Source organism: Hemitrygon akajei, chromosome 5 (assembly GCF_048418815.1).
Source record: "Hemitrygon akajei chromosome 5, sHemAka1.3, whole genome shotgun sequence".
Taxonomy (NCBI): Eukaryota; Metazoa; Chordata; class Chondrichthyes; order Myliobatiformes; family Dasyatidae; genus Hemitrygon; species Hemitrygon akajei.
This window is the reverse complement of record NC_133128.1, coordinates 73,783,756-73,801,964: the sequence shown is the minus strand read 5'-3', so window position 1 is coordinate 73,801,964 and position 18,209 is coordinate 73,783,756. Positions and strand designations below refer to the sequence as shown.

Genomic DNA, 18,209 nt, shown 5'->3' with positions numbered 1-18,209 from the left:
GGAAAATTATTATCAGAAATGATAAAAACTTTAATGAATAGCTTTGCAATTTTGCATTTATTTTCATCTGAATGCATTGAACCTGAATGCAATGTGTGCAAGTTTCTTTGAATGGCTATTTGGCTTGGTTTTCAGATGTACCCAAGAGTAACTGGGGCAGAGGTTGATTATATAAGGTCAAAGCTTTTGCCATAATTCAAATTTTTTCGACTGAACGTGCACTTAGAATGGATACTGGAAAATGAGAAGTATCGTAATGAGTAAATTTAAATTCAAAGTAAATTTATTATCAAAGTATACATTTCTCAGCATGTACTATGCTGAGATTCATTTTCTTGCAGTCACTCACAGAGAAACAATAGAATCACAATGAAATCAATGAAAAACTACACACAAGCAAAGACGGACAAACAACCAATGCGCAAGAGATGTCAGACTGCAAATACAAAAAGAGAAACAAGCAATCAATCAATCAATCAATCAATCAATCAATAGATGGATAGATAGATAAATAAATAGATAAATAATGCTGAGACCATGAGTTGTAGGGTCCTTGAAAGTGAGTCTATAGGTAATAGATTCTATTCAGGATTGAGGTGAGTGAAGTTATCCTCTCTGGTTCGGGAGCCTAATAGTTGAGGGGTAATAACTGTTTCTGAATCTGGTGGTGTGGGACCTAAGGCTCCTGTACCACCTGCCCGATGACAGCAACGAGAAGAGAGCACGGCCTGGATGGTGGGGGTTCTTGATGATGGATGCTGCTTTCTTGTGGCACCGTTCTTTGCAGATGTGCTCAGTGATGGGTAGGGCTTTTCCTACGATGGACCGGGCCCATCTACTACATTTTGTTGGCTTTTCCATTCATGGGCACTGTTGTTTCCATACCAGGCCGTGATACAGCCAGTCAGGATATTCCCCATTGTGCATTTAGCCCAAAGCAGGAAATGGGTATTCCTGGGCTTCCAGATTAGTTTCCTCTTGTTCTCACTGCAGTAATTCTGTAGGAGTGTACCTGACAAAAGCTGTGATGGATATTGTATCGTGATTATTTTATGGTCTATGGGTTCCACTGTGCATCTAGCCCAAAGCTTACAAGTGGCAATAGGTTTCATCATTGGGTTATTAAACACTACAGGCAGGTAATGCTTCATGTTAGTTTAGATTAAGGGCATGAGCTCAAAAGAGATGGATTGGGATAGCATGAGTTCTGGTTCAGAAGGAGGGTTTTATTTATTTATATTTATTGACATATGGCATGGAATAAGGCCTTCCGACAGTTCAACCCACACCACCCAATTATTCCTGGTTTAACCTTGGCCTAGCCACGGGACAATTTACAATGATCAATTAACCTACCAATCAGTATTGCTTGGAACGCGGGATGAAACCGGACCACCCGGAGGAAACCCATGCAGTCATGGGGAGAACGTGTGAACTCCTTATAGGCAGCGGTGGGAATTGAACCCGGGTTGCTGGTCTTGTAAGGCGCTGTGCTAACCACTACACTACTGAGCCACCCCAGACTTGGTGGGGGTGCTGAAGTCTGCTGGGTAACAGGCTTCCTAACTCCAGGCAAATATTAGCCAGTACGTGTGCATAATGTGGTCATGCTCAAAGCACTGCTTCATCTCTCCTTGCAGGCAGTAGTGGATCTCTGGAATCTGTATCCCAGTGAGTCGCAGGGATAGATCATCACAACTATTTAATGTGGAAGCAGACACATTTTTGAAGGGTTGTGGATTTGAGGGCGAGGGTGACCTGGCACCAAGGAGGAACTGAGGCCTGTGTCGACTGAATGGCAGCTTGGGTTTGAGAGACCAGCTAGCTCGCTTTTCCTCCTATTCCCTAGTGTTGCGTTCAAAAGGGTGTAACATTTAAATACCTGCATACATCTTTGCTCGGAGCTAATATTGCTGAATTAGCATACTAAAGATTAGAGTCAAAATCACTTCTATCTCAGAAATAAGGGGAAAAGCATCATTTTGAATTGATATTCTTTACCTTGACAGGAGGTATGCTAACTGGTAGGTACCCATAAAGAAAATGGCTAAAACTGCACTCTGGGCTTCCTACCAGAACTCACCAATGAGGATTACTCCTTGAAAATTAAAAAGTGGGGAGAGCAGATAACAGCGGGGATGGGGGGGAAGTCAGACACAGAAGAGTGGATTATCCCACTGGGTAAAGGATGGCTTTCAGCTAATCAAGTCATGTCACTTTTATTGCCATTTCAATCATAACTGCTGGTACAGTACACAGTAAAAATGAAACAACATTCCTCCAGGACCATGGTGCTACCGGAAAAAACACAAAACTACACTAGACTACCTGAAAAAACACAAAATTAGACTTCAGATCTACACACGACTACATAAAGTGCACAAAACAGTGCAAGACAGTACAATAATTAATAAACATGACAATAGGCACAGTAAAAGGCAAATTACAAATTAATAATAAATTATGTAAATGTAAACAATGTAACAATGTTTTTGCAGGCATTGAGAAAGAAATGAGCAAGAATTGCATGGGAGTGGAGTGGAGTGTGTGTGTGTGAGAGAGAGAGGGATGGATGGATGGATGGATGGATGGCTTGGGGGAAGAAACTGTTACAGAGTCTGGTTGTGATGTCTAATGTTCTGAACATTTGCTTAATACTTAACCAATGATATGTAGATATTTGGTTTGTCAGCTAAACACTTGAAAACTCCTACAGATATATTGTGGAGAGCATTTGGACTAGCTGCATTACCATTTGGTATGGTGGTGGTGGGGGGGGTTACTGCACCGGATCAAAAGAAGCTACAGAGAGTTGTAAACTTATTCAGCTCCATCATGGGTACCAGCCTCTGTAGTATCCAAGACATTTTCAAGGATGATGCACCATCAATAACTCTCCGAGATGTGAGGCGAGATATCGGCTTTTATTGGCTGGAAGAACGAACAAGCAGCAATTGACCACCATGCTACATCCTGGAGACTGAGGCCAGGGCTCAGGCCTCAATCGCCTTTATATCGGGGTCTGTGGGAGGAGCCACAGGAGCAGTCAGCAGGGGGGCGTGTCCAGACAGGTATATGTAGTTCACCACAAAGGAACGATGCCTCAGAAAGGTGGCATCCATCATTAAGGACTCCCACCACCCAGGACATGCCTCCTTTTCAATGTTACCATCAGGTAGGAGGTATAGAAGCCTGAAGGCACACTTTCAGCTATTCAGGAACAGTTTCTTCCCCTCAGCCATCTGATTCCTAAATGGACATTGAACCCGTGAACCTACCTCACGAACAAGAGAAAATCTGCAGATGCTGGAAAACCAACCAGCACACACAGTATGCTGGAGGAACTCAGCAGGACAGGCAACATCTATGGAAAAGAGTACAGTCGACGTTTCAGGCCAAGACCCTTCGGCAGGACTTCCTCACTACCTCACTACTTTAATTTTTTTTAAATTTCTGTTTTTGCACTACTAACTTTAATTTAACTATTTAATATACATATAAATACTGTCATCCAGTTTTTTTTTCTGTATTTATCTTGTGTTGCATTGCGCTGCTGCTGCTAAGTTAACAAATTTCATGACATATGCTGGTGATAATAAACCTGATTCTGATTCTGACATTTAATGTCAGGTTTACCAGCACATGAAATTGGCAAAGGGAAATCAATGTGCTTGTTAAAGACAAGGTTTTATTTGCTTTCCCATTAAATGAAAATAAACATATACATTTATTTAAGGTTATGTAAGTGTATATATAGTTAAGTGTATGTATTGATATCTGCATCTCACTATATGTGCATGTGTGTGTGGTGAGATATAGATTTTCACATTTAATTCCCACACTGCTGTTTCATATACCATAGGAGTTTGTATCTTTGTTGCTCTTTCTTAGAGCAACTCAAATCTAATCCAGTTTATTGTCACCAGAGGTGTGGTTCAGGAAGGAGAACTTCCACTTCTGAAGGTACTTGGAGCAGTTCTGGGACAGTAGGGACCTATTCAGGGAGGAGCTGCTCAATGCCATTCTGGGAATTCCACAAATGTACTTGGGGAAGTATTTTAATTTATTGGTGGAGGTGCACAAAAGAAGATGTCTGAGGCAGCAGAAGACTAGGAAGCAGGATATTGATTACAGACATAAATAGCCTAGATTGGGAAGCAACAACTGAAAAATAGCTCAAGGATAGAAGTAGCAAGTTAATATTCCTGTATGTGAGTATTTCAGAAAGATAGAGAAAGAGAAGGAGCTGGTGACAGGGTAGGTTAAAGAAGGTACAGTGAGTGTCTGAGAGAGAAGTTTTTTTGCATGCTAGGTGAGTGCTATCACATTATTGGGGACAGGGGATGGGAGGGGGCAGGGGGCAGGATAGGATGTATTCTAAATACTCCCAAATAGTAAGAGGGAGATACAGAATGAATTGGCTGGGAAATCATGGAATGAGGTAGGACTGTGGAGTGGTGAAATTGGGAGGGTGATGCACCATCAATAACTCACTCTGAGACATAAGAAGTGAGGTATCGGCTTTAATTGACTGGAAGAATGAACAACACTACATCCTGGAGAATGAGGCCGGGCATCTGGCCTCAATCGCCTTTATACAGGGGTCTGTGGGAGGAGCCCCAGAAGCAGTCAGCAGGGGTCTGTGGGAGGAGCCACAGGAGCAGTCAGCAGGGTCTGTGGGAGGAGCCACAGGAGCAGTCCAGACAGGTATATGTAGTTCACCACAGAGGGGGACAGCTTCTGTTGGTGGGGAATGAAGTGAGTCAAACGCTTAGCGCCGGTGGGGAAAACGTTTGGGGAAATTGAATCATTAGGTGTAGATTAGTAAAGGGCAAGGAACTTCTCATTTGTAAGAGAGTTAGCTTTGAGGCCTTGTGGGAAAGCAAAGTTAAAACTCTAACAGAATAGTGGCTGAGTGTTAAACAATAAGGTACAAGGTAGACACATTCAAGGATGAGAGTCAGGGACCAAACCAGAGTGCCATGGGTGGCAAACGTGCTAGAAACTAAGATGAACCAATTAAGTACTGTAGTATATGATATATCCCTGGTGAACGTTTCAAATACAAGCCAAGTTTTATTAAAAAAAGCTGGAGAGAGAAGGCAGAGTGATTGGAATGAGAGGAAATGAGAATAAAAGTGAATCTAAAAAACTCTCTGTGGACAAGTAAATCTTACAAGTGGACAGTAAGAGGAGGGGTGGTGTCAATCAGGGAAAGCATGGCCAGTAGAGGCAATGACCATTTTGACTAGCCTTTACCAAGATGTTGCCAAACGCATGTTATTCGAATGACAAGAATGCAGAGCTCTGAGGTGCAAAGGGATATGAGAGCCCGGATAAATGGTTCACAAGTGTGCAGCTAAAACAAACGATTAGGAAGCTAACATATCATTCACTGCTGGAGAAAGGAATTCAAATTTAGGGAAGATAATATTTCAATTACGTGGGGCATTGCTATTACCACTTCAGATACAGCGAGCAGTGTTGATCTCCTTATAAGGAGGTGGTTTAATGGATTGTGAGCAGCTCAGTTAAGGAGAGACATTAGAAACACTAGACCAAGGGACAAAAATGAAACACTAGAGAAACTCAGAGAAGTTTAAGCTGATAAGGGAGAGCAAAACAAGGATGTGATATAGAGGCAATTTGATTTATTAAAATGGATTTTTTAGAGGAGGTAGCAAAGAAGGTTGATGTAAGGAATGCCAAAGCTCTAATCCATATCACAGTTTGGAATTGCTTTGAACAGAAAACAAGAGTTGTGATACTGGATTCACAGAGAGTGAAAGAGCAACGCAGCACGGAACCAGTCCCGTTGGTACACTAAGACATTACCAAGCAACAAACACCTACTTTTTATTTCCAATATTTATTGTCTTAGTTCTCTCATCAGTTTCCCCAGATACCACCATTAACCTACACAATAGGTGCAATTTACATTGGCCAGTCAACCTACAGACCTACACATCTCTGGGATATGTGAGGAATCGGGAGTACCTGGAAGACACCCAGGGAGAGCCTGCAAGCTCTCCACAGATAGAATACGAGGTACAAGATAGAGTTTAAATAGGACTGATACAGAGAAACCCTTCCCGGTAGTGGATAGGTCAAGAACTAGGAGATAAAGATATAAAATTATGAACAAAGTATGCTGGAGTTATATGTTATGACCTGTAACTTTTTTCCCTATAGGGTGGCAAAAACAGAGTCAATCAGGAGTTTTGAAAAAGAAATGAAATAGCCAATGGGGCAAATGTGGAAAAAGTTACAATTTTTGCAGCAATATTTGGTCAAATAGTACTGAAAAGGATGTTTTACAACATTTCAATGCTGACATGATGGGACATATTACTTCCTGTACAGTAAAGATTTTACAATTCTGTTATGTTCAAAACATACTGTATAAACCTGTGCCAGGTATAGTAGACAAATGACCCTCTGTAAAAACTTACTTTTATCCTGTTCTCCTTGTTCTTGTTCTCCTAGTGATAATTTTAACCAGTTAGCCCCTTTATCACTCAACCAATGGAACGTGCTTTCCCAATTCACTTTCCTACTTTAAAATCTCCAACAAATCTACTTTTAGATTTCTAAGTTGTGGTGCAACTTTTCACTATCTTAATTCTCTCCTTACAATGTTAATTTTGTGTCCTGGCAACGCTCTTTTACAGATTAGCCCAGGTGGAATAATTTCACTGAGGCAAGAACCTATGAGTTCTTGTGCTCATGAATTAAATTCCTCCCAGAGGAAGTTATGAAATTCTGAGCTAGTAAGGAATAAGAATGTGACTATAAACTCTGCTGGAGGTTCTAAAAGCATAAGTGGAAACATAAACCCAATGGGACCGAAATCATGAGTGGTTCCAGTCCAGTTGCTTGCACATCTTTGAAATAATCTAGTAAACTATTATGGTGCCAGGAAGATGTATGTGGACAATAAATATTGTCTGATATTGACCTTTAAAGATCTTTGATATATTTTTATTCCTGCTTCACTTTCATAAAGGTATGTACCCCATTAAAATCACAAATCATTAATAAATGCCTTTTGTGGATCCGTCAGTTTTCACTCCTATTTTCAAAATGAGTACTTATTTGAATATTTCAAACGTTCACTGTTCAATTTGCTTATCTGTGCTCTTCAGTATGTACTGCCTCAAAAGGAGCAAGTCATGGCTCAGATCATCAAACTGCTAAACCCTACTGGAAGCATTGCAAACAGGACCACTGGAAAAGTATAGAACATTAGGCCTTTACACGCTTAACAATATTTCCATTTGTATAATACACCTTCATGTGTGAGTAGGTAGGGTACCTTGGGATATCCATATAGGCTATCAAATCACATTCCTTAAACACCAACAAAACTAAATCGGTTATTCTTTTCAATGGACACAGCGCAGTTGTGGTCATCAATTAACTTTGTAATAGTCCATTCATTTCAAAGGAGAACATGTGGGACAATATAGATTCAGATGCATATACCTATAGGGTTTGGCATATAGGTATTGCATCTAAAATCAATTGTGGCACTCAATTTTCAGACACTTTTTTTTGTAATTTCCTCCTGCTGTTGGACGATCCTCCTGTGATCAAATAAATCATTTGTTTCTGCCGGAAGAGCAGAAACATCTCGTCACAATCCTTTAGTGAACACTTCCATCGGATTCAACCAATCAAAACAAACACAAAAACTCCTTTCATCCAGCCTCAAACTTCTCAACGTATTGGCCATGGATACTGAAATATAACTGTGAGCTTATCTGAATTATACCCCCCAGGTTTGGATAAGCACATAGATTAGAGAGGAACTGAGGACTATGATTCTGGTGTGGGTCCATGGGACGAGTCAGAATAATAGCTCAGCACAGACTAGATGGGCCAAAGGGCCTGCTTCTGTGCTGTTGTGCTTTTTGACAGTATGGCTCCAGTTATGGTCAGGACCCGCTCCTGGCTTGAGTGGGGTTTATTGGGGAGATCATTGGTGACTTATGTCAGCCAACCCAACACGTTTGCTAAGAGGAAATTTTAGGTCACTATCTCCATTAAAATAGTGTCAAGAATAATTGCATGCAACTGTCGGCCATGGCTCTCACTTCTGCATTTGAAAGTTGTAGTCTGAAGTCCCATTTCCGATGCTGAGGCATTTAATCAAGGATTATAATTTGGCGCTGATGGAACACTACTATCAGAATGGCAGTCTTTTGGTTGAGGCACTATACCATCTGGCTGAACTTCTATGTAATAGTTTTGGATCGAGTACTTCTTGTGACTTTGGAAATTATTTCTTCTGTGCAAATCTCAGCTGCTCTAAACATAGCCCCACCAGCTTGTGTTGGACTGGTTCGAAGAATTTCTTCTGAGTTGAAAGGAATTAGCAATCACAAGAAAAAAAGAACTTAAATTCAGGAAATTACTTTGATTGAACTTAAAGCTACAGAATTCAAAGAGACTTGGCCTGCTTTAATTTATACTAAGTCTCAATGCAATGGCATGTGTGTAAGTTAAATATTTAATAATGGCGTTATGAAATTATAGGTAGCCTGCACTGGTTTCTGACTGATAGCAATTCAAAGCACTTTGATTGATTAAATAGTGTCAGCAGATTGTTATCCAGAATTTGCAAAGCATTTTCAGCATTCTCTGTTTTTATTTCAGATTTACAGCATCTGCAGTTTCTCTTTGCTTTTCATTTGGCCAGCTGGCAGCGCAATAGCATCAGCGAAGGCTCTCGAGTTCGAATCCAAGTTGGGCCACTCCTGAGCCCGTTTTCCATCCGTACCGGGTTGAGCGTCGAGCTAGCCACTCGGCCTCGTAAAAAAAAACAAGGGACGAGTCAAGAACGTTCATATCGTCACCCGGATAATCTGAAAGGAGACCAATCCTGACACCATGTGCCAGACAAGAATGGCTGACTGTCTGGTGTGACATGCTAAAAAAAAATTTGCAAAAGATCATACTGATACCGTGGCAAGCTCTGTACATTTTTTAATATTTCTTGACAGGATACCAATTTAATATTAGAGAAACATTAAATAGGCACATAAATCAATATTCACCGCCTTATATATAGCATCAGCATCATAAAACCTGATAAAAATATGTTTTAATAAAAATCCAGTTGCTTGCTTCGGTGGGCGTGTGTAAACAGAGATGCAAAGATTTGGGCTGCATCCTGCATCAGCCCAGTGTTTTCCTATTCTAATTTCAATCCCATACACTTGCTGACTGCAGAAGTGGAGGGCTGAGGTGTTGGGTCATAAATATTTAATTGTTTGGAAGCCTGACTTGTCACAAGTCAAAACTATTTAAAGATCTGCACACACAAAATGCTGGAGGAACTCAGCAGGCCAGGCAACATGTACAGAAAAAAGTACAGTCAAGGTTTCGGGCCAAAATCCTTTGGCAGGACTGGTAAAGAAAAACTGAGAAGTAGATTTGAAATGTGGGGTGAGAGGAGAGAGAAACAACGGGCGACAGTTGAAACTTGGAGGGGGAGGGATGAAGCAAAGAGCTAGGAAGTTGACTGGTGAGAGAGACAAAAGGCCATGAAAGAAAGAAGAAAGGAGGGGTGGGGGAGGAGCACCAGAGGGAGACGATGGGCGGGCAAGGAGATAACATGAGGGAGGGACAAGGGGATGGGAAATGGTGAAGGGCGGGGATTGGAGGCATTACTGGAGGATTTTCTCTTGTTTATGATTTTATTTAAAGAACTAGCTTGGACTTGTTTTAGGGTTGCTTACAATAGCTATTCAGGATTAGGATAACCATGGATAAATATTAACAGCTGGAACCCTCCTAGACAGGGATGCTAATAGCTACGCTAACTTTGCTGATCAAGTCTACCCAATCACCAGCAGTCTCTTCGTCCCCTACCCCTCCACCACCCACCGCTGTACTATTTTGTTGTTTTATTCTTCAGATATGTTGTTACATTTTCTTTTTTAAGAACACCTCATGAAATATCTCTCTTTTCAGGTGTGTTTAGTTCTGAATTCTGCATAATTAGTAACAGCAGTAAGGCCCTTGCACATTGCCTTCTCCTCTTCCCACCCCTACTCTCCCCTTGACATCTCACAGGCTCATCTCTGCCCATCTCTCAACACCTTCTCCTTCAGTCCTGCCCCCTCAGTTCCCAACCTCCTTTCATCCACCTCTTCCCACCAACCCCTTCAATCCCCTTTCTTCTCTTGTGATCTGCTACCTTTTGCTCTTCTTCCTTTTCTTCACCACGCACCTCCTTCCCATTCCTTCATCTAGAAGTCTCATAACCAACGCCCAATGGTGAAGAACACAACATACTAGCATGTAACCCGTAGCCCCAAATAATTGTTGTAACAAATTCTTTTAATTTACATTTAATAAGAAGGAACATATTAATTAACACATAAAACTATAGTGCAGGAACAGTCCCTCCATCCCGTAATGCATGTGATAACAATGATGCCAGTCTAAAATAATCCATTATGCCTGTAAATGATTCATATCCTTCTATTTACTGCCTAATCATGTGTCTATCTTAAACATCATTTTCATATCTGCTTCTACCACCTCACCTGGAAATGCGTTCCAGACATCTGTCACTTTCTGTGTACAAAAACAACTTCCATTGCACATCCTTTACATTTTTACCCCTTCATCTTTTGTTAACACTTCCACCCTGGGGAAGATATCAACACTATCATAATGTTGTATTCTTTCAGGTCACAGCATTTTCTTATTTCTGAGACACAAACGTTTTGCATGTGCTCTTTGGCAAAAACCTGATGTTAAGATTTACACTCTGTTATTTCTGTAATTGATCTTTAGAATATTGAGATGTTTCCTGGTAAAATTTAATAATTCAGTGATTTTTTACATTAATTTGTTGCCTACAAAGCCAACACTGAAATTGAATACTGGGCAGTTGCTTACATTTCTAAATATTTTTTCTAAATCTTCAAACTCTAAGGAAGTGTGGTAATTTTCTATTATCTGATACAAAGGAATATGTGTGTTATTTCAGATATAAGGCAAACAAACATATTCTGCCAGCACATCTGATAAAATGGCCATTGAGCTGTGAGTCAAGTTCATCATCTTAAGAAGTAACATGCAATTACTGTATGAAACAATCCAGGTAGGAATATTTTTTCAAGTATCTATTGTTACATTAGTGAATCATTTAAGTTTTGTTCTGCTCATACCATCTAAATATTTGGATTCTTTTCAAAGTGTGCATTTTAAATGTAATTCATGTCATGCTGAATAGATAGTAATTCTATGGACCAACAGAAAAATTAAGAATTTTGTGTAAGGTGACATCAGACCAGCAGGAACAGAACAGGTTGTGGGTAGTGGTGGTGGTGGTTATGTGGAGATTCAAAAGACTGGAGTTCCTCTTGACATGCAATTATAGCAGTGTGCAATTTTGCAGAGTGCCATAAAGAATTTTCACACAAGGGGCTAATTTTAACTTCTATTGCCAGCTGTGACTTGGATGTTAAAGGGCTCGGAATGGAGTCAACAATTTTACAGCACAATTAACCTGACAATGAAGCTAATGTCCTTTTGAAAATACACTCTCTGCAGGCCACCAAGAGCCACTGGCTCCACTGATATAACAGGTCCAGCCACAAGACTGTAGACATAGGAGCCTGCTGCCCTGAAATGATCAGCCACTCCACACTCGCTCTGCATCTTCCCCTCCTCCACCACATCGAATCCCAGGATTGACCAACTCTCCTTGTTTTATGCACCATAATTTGCCCATTCTGTGTAATTGTTCCCCTTCCTCAAAACCACACCCCATGTCTTCATTGAAGTCATGGGCAGCACCAGAGTCTAACTACACCAAAATTTAACTTTGTTGCAACTATGAGATAGCATTCCTTTAAAAATCAGAAAATTAAGATGTACTGAAATAGATTACCTGTGTGGTATGTTCCATTTTCATTGAGAATGTATACTATTTAATCTGAACGTGACACTATTTAGATGTGCATACCTCACCCTCAATCATGGAATGGACAATTTGTCCTGCATCTCCAGGTTCCACTATTGGGAGACGGACACTTGAAAGTTCCAGTGCCCATCAATTGTTGTTGATGGTTCTTATCTCTAACAGGATAAACCCTCCAGCCTAAATGGCAGCAACCAAATCTATGGAGGTTTCAGGAATTGATAAACTCTCTGACTGCCTTCTGTTAGCTCAGTCATTTGTGAGATGTCAAGGTGAATATTCCAATGGAACTGGGTCTTCTCCCAGTACGTATGCCACCGAGTGTGTTTGTGTCTGCCTGTACACCTGCCCTGAGCAAAGATTTCTGTCAAAAATTTTATCGTTGCTCCAACACTTTTCTTTATCTTTCTCACCTCCAGCAAACTTCCAAAAGATTAGAGCTAAGCTTCAAAACTAATGGGAATCATCCAACCTACAATGGCAACATTCCAGAAGAAATGTCAGCCCAATTGATGCAGTTGAACAGCAGGATACAGGCAGTGCTAATAGTTTATCAGTGCTTCCCGGGCCAACTCCAAACCATGGTTAACCCATTCACTAAAGCACATGAGAGAATGGGCCTTACATTTGACATCCACAAAGTGAAGGTGCCAGCTTAACCCTGCCGGGTACAATAAAGGTTCATGGCAAGATTCTGGAAAATCTAGACCATTTTCCACATCTTGGGAGTCACTTCTTACTGAAAATAAAGATCAATGAAGAATATCACAAAAGCCTTCAATAAGCTGGCACAACCTTTCTTCAATTGAAGAGTATTTGAAGAACAAGAGCTCAGAGCTGGGACAAAACACAGCAATGATCCCTGCCTATCTACAAGCTTCTGAAACCAAAATTACACATAGTAGACACCCCAAAGAACTAGAACATTGTCAACAATCTGCCTTTGAATTTACAGGAAAGATTCTTCTTTTGAATTCATATAAAGAGGTTCTTCCTGTGAATTCAAAGACAGAATTGATATGTTTCCAACACTTCTGGGTGCTTGTTGTATGTAATCTGTGTCTCAGAAGTATGTAGATGGGCAATCTTCAGGGACCAGATTGTCTCAGTAACATGTAGATTCCAGCGCAGCCAACATTACCAGCACCGAGACCCTTGTTGTGCACATTTAGACATGGTGGGGTGTCACGTTGTTAACAATACCAGCACTAGACACCTGAAGCCACCAATTCTGAACTTTATCATGGCCAAACAGAGATAAAGATTCAAAAATGTGCTCAAAGAAATGTGACATCTCCATTGACTCCTGGGAAACTCCAGCCCATGATGATAGACTAAGTAACAGACTAAGGCAACTGTGCTGCTCCAAAGAGCGTTATATGAGGTCATTCTTACCCTTGGCCATTAGGCTCTATAATCACTCAACCTATAGCTGGGGAAATGATGACCCCCCCCCCCCCCCTGTTAGATTGCTTGTTTTTTACTCTTTCTACTTCTCTTCCAATATTTATATCTGTGCACTTGTAAGGCTACTGTGACACTAACCTGGTCCCAACTTATTGATGTAGTTATAAAAAAGGCAAGACAGCGGATGTGCTTCATTAGGAGTTTGAAGAGATTTGGTATGTCAACAAATAAACTCAAAAACTTCTATAGATGTACCGTGGAGAGCATTCTGACAGGCTTCATGACTGTCTGGTCTGGGGGGAAGGGGCTACTGCACAGGACCAAAAGAAACTGCAGAGGGTTGTAAATTTAGTCAGCTCCATCTTGGGTACTAGCCTACAAAGTACCCAGGACATCTTCAGGGAGCGGTGTCTCAGAAAGGCAGCGTCCATTATTAAGGATCTCCAGCACACAGGACATGCCCTTTTCTCACTGTTACCATCAGGTAGAAGGTACAGAAGCCTGAAGGCACACACTCAGCGATTCAGGAACAGCTTCTTCCCTTCTGCCATCTGATTCCTAAATGAACGTTGAAACCTTGGACACTACACTTTTAAAAAAATATACAGTATTTTTGTTTTTTCCATGTTTTTAAAATCTATTCAATATATGTATACTGTAATTGACTTATTTATTTATTATTACTATTATTTTTACGACATATATTATTTACATTTTTTGATATTATGTATTGCATTGAACTGCTGCTACTAAGTTAACAAACTTCACGTCACATGCCAGTGATAATAAACCTGATTCTGATTCTAATTTCCTTTGGGATCAATAAAGTATCTATCTAACTATCTATCTATCTATCTGTATAAAATGGCAAAGGAACATCCAGGATGTTATTGAGAACTCTAAGGCCACAATGTGTTGGGAGCACACAGCAGCCTTGCCAAACGAGTGAAAGTAATGCACTGCCTGTTTGCCCTCCCCATTGGCCACATCCTGTGATATATGTAGCAGTCTGCAATTCCCATTTCAGCTTCATCACTTATCCAGAAGCCATTAATATTAGGGTCACACTCAGTCCTAAATGAGTGTGTGTGTGTGTGTGTGTGTGTGTGTGTGTGTGTGTGTGTGTGTGTGTGTGTGTGTGTGTGTGTGTGTGTGTGTGTGTGTGTGTGTGTGTGTGTGTGTGTGTGTGTGTGTGTGTGTGTGTGTGTGTGTGTGTGTGTGTGTGTGTTCCTATATTCAACAGCGGAGACTTCAGAGACATTAATGGCAGCATATGTTTAAGTTTACAATGCAAATCATGTGAGAAAACAAATTACTCGTACAGCTTCCATTAGCTAATGAGGTACTTTATAAGCATTGTTACAGATTCACTGTGAGAAACATAGTAACCCTTTTGGTGATAACAAACCCTTGCAAACAAGATGAAGATGATAATTAGGTAGCCTGTTCTATTGATGCTAATTGGGGACAAAAACTTGAGGTAAACCCCTTGCTCCTCTTTAAATTTACATTCACGTGAGAGAACTTTTGAGTTGTAAAGTGACTCATTTAATTGTGCAGCATTCCCAAAGTATTGCACCAAAGTGTCCACCCTGAATGTTTACACTCAAGTCAAAGTGAGTGCACTAGCAACTGAACCAAGATGTCTGCTAATGTCTCCGTTTACTGACTTACCTGGAGTAGAGCGGATTGTGGACAGGGGATATGAGCAAATTATGAGATATACTTGCGTGTCATTCGCATTCATTTTCATTAGTGATTTTCAAAGAAACTACGGGTTAAGATGGTGAATGTCACCGCTACACCTAACTGGTCGAGCAGCAGATCCTGGTGCTCAGCCAGCACTGCCCTTGCAGTTAGATTAATTAAATGGTATACATTCATCTTGCAACGTATTTCCTTGATGGCCTGTGGCTTTCATGTACATCCTGTTCTGTTTCGTTAAAGTTCCAGTTGGAATGGATTTCAGATTAATTCTTCTGAGACAACATGCCTTGGAGCTCTGCCATTTTTTTTTGGGAATATTTATTGGCTTCCTTTCTCTCTGAATGCTGTTGCTCATTGGCTTCCAATGAGAGTGAGCGGCTCGTTTTTCATTCCATGAAAAACGTCCCGATGCTAACAAATGTAAAGAAACACATGGACCCGGATAGCAGATTGAGTTGTTCCAATCTTAAATGATGAAAATAGCAACCTTCTACCAGAATATTGTGGACAGTATTCCACCGTGGAAATCTGTTCCTCGCCTTGGACAAACCAGGTGTTAGGACCACAACTAAAGGGCTATGTACAGCTTTGAAGACCCTTATTTCTAAATGGTACAGTACAGCTTCTTGAGGTGCTCAGCTCTCACTGCTCTCCTAACAGAGCCCATTACATTTTCTCTGATTCTGTAAGTTATCTCAGGGCATAAACTTCAAACAATGCTAATGGACAGGCTCTTCATTGCTTTAAGTATCTTTGGGAAATATGTACCACTAACCTAAAACCCTGAGAATATTGTGATGAGATGGGTCACCAGTAAGCCCAGCTCCTGTTACAAACATGTCCGAAAACATTCGGATTTCATTTCTGACAAAGTATTTTTTTATTAATACCTTAGATATATTGACCTTGTTTGTGTAGAATTTGGACAAAATCAGAAATTATGTAATACCTAGCAGCCATTTCCCATCTTGGGTATTCTCAATTTCAGTCAGTAGCAGTATAACATACACGTACAAAATGTTTCACCAGAAACCACTTAGGAATTACAATTCCAACAGATCTCAATGCCATGGAAACCAGTGCATTAATATTGCAAGGCTTTTCATCACATTTGAACAAGCGCACATATGAAAATAAAGAAGAACAAACTTACATAACACCTTTCCTGACCTGAAACACTTTCACCCAGTTCTTGGAGTGAAGTAATTTCAAATTTAAAAATTACAGCAGCTAATTTGTGCCAAGCAAGTTCCCACTTACAACAGTGTGAAAATGAACAGGTAAGGTGGTTCAGCCGATGCAGGTTGAAAGATGAATATTGAACAGTATACCGAGAGAACTCTATTGCTCTTCTTCAGAATAATGCCCTGGAACCTTAAAATCTATCTAAGAAAACAGTTTCAATAGACTGAGGGCACATTAAACAGTGCAGTATCTCCTCAGTACTACATGGTACTGTTAAGTAGTTTATTATTGTCAGATGTACCGAGATGCAGTGAATAGACTTTGTATTGAGCACTATCCAGACAGATAATACCATATATTATTATATTGAGATAGTAAGAGGAAAACACAATGCAGTGTGCAGGAGGCTGAAGCACTTTATACCTTCTGCCCAATGAGAGAGAGGAGAAAAGAGCATGGCCACAGTAGGATGAGTCCTTGATTATGCGGCTATTTTCTTGAGACAGTAGAGTGTGTAGATGGAGTCAGTGGAGGAGAGGTTTGTTTTGTGACCATTGGGCCATGGTCTGCTTCATCAGTTGATTACAAACTTATATACATAATAGCTCAAAAATTGCTACAAATTTGGCTGAAACAACGGCATCCATTGCAATTATTTCCAGGCACTTCAGTCCAACTATCTCTAGAATTTGAGCTAATCAATTCATAGATTTAAATTCTGAACGTTTCAGAGAGAAAGCTCTTTCACTAAAATAATTGGGGAAAATGAAACATCCACGTTTAAATACCTTTGAGAAAATGCAATGCAAAGAAGGGAAGTTACAGTTTGATTCTGTCTGGATGACTCATAACTGGTTGAACAATTCAAATATTCAAAAGCAGAAATAATTATTTGCCTGGCAGCAGAATGTATTGTTACAAAACTGATTTAGATTTATCCAACACAGCACATGAGAGAAATGTCCATAGGCTGAACAGTTGAGCTCCATGATGCTTACCAGGGTTTTGGATTCGAGCAGATGAGGGGCATATAGACTTGTAACTTCTGTCTGTGAGAAATATTTTAAACAAGATTTCCTGCCACCTTTCATCTTCCTTGACATCTGTCATATGTGAGGGAATCTAGAAAAGGTAGCAACTGTTTGGTATTGGAGATGCGGGAGAGAGATAGAGGGAAAAAGAGTGAAAGAGAGAGAGAGAGAAAGCAAATGTTTGTATGTGTGTGTGTGTGCGTGTGCTTGCATCTGTGTGTATGTGTGGGGCCCACGTGGGCCTGTGTGTGTGTGTGTGTGTGTGTGTGTGTGTGTGTGTGTGTGTGTGTGTGTGTGTGTGTGTGTGTGTGTGTGTGTGTGTGTGTGTGTGTGTGTGTGAGAGAGAGAGAGAGAGAGAGAGAGAGAGAGAGAGAGAGAGAGAGAGAGAGAGAGAGAGAGAGAGAAAATGGAAAGTGGTCAGACGTGTTTGGGGACCAGGGTAATTTAGTGCAAGTTTCCTGGAGGGCAAAGAATTGGAACAGATTATTGTACGGGGAGAAACTCTTAGGCGGGGAGAGAAATTATAATAAGATTAAAAAGGCCATGGAGACAGTAATATTGGTGCATGTTCATATGTGACAACAATGTTTTACTCTCAGATGAGTTCAATGCTTTTTATACTTGCTCTGACCAACAAAACATAGAGGCATCTTTACGAACTTCCACAGCCCCCAAAGACCCTGTGATTTCAGTCTCTAAGGCCAACGTGAGAGCAGGAGGGTGAATCCACAGAAAGCTTCGGGACCAGAAAGCAGTCTGTGGTACCCACTAGTTTCAAGCAGGCTTCGGTTATGCTGGTGCCTAAAAACAACGTGGTAACCTGCCTCAATAACATTGTTCAGTAGCACTTACATCCACAGTGAAGAGGTGTTTTCAGAGATTGGTGATGAAGCATATCAACTCCTGCTTGAGGAGTGACTTGGATCTGCTCCAATTTG

General features: G+C 40.7%; 1 protein-coding gene across 7 annotated transcripts in view; it reads right to left on the bottom strand.

Moving 5' to 3' along the window:
* frmpd4 (FERM and PDZ domain containing 4) overlaps positions 1 to 18,209 on the bottom strand; it is a 785,950-nt gene that overhangs the window by 192,559 nt on the left and 575,182 nt on the right. The window lies entirely within an intron of this gene.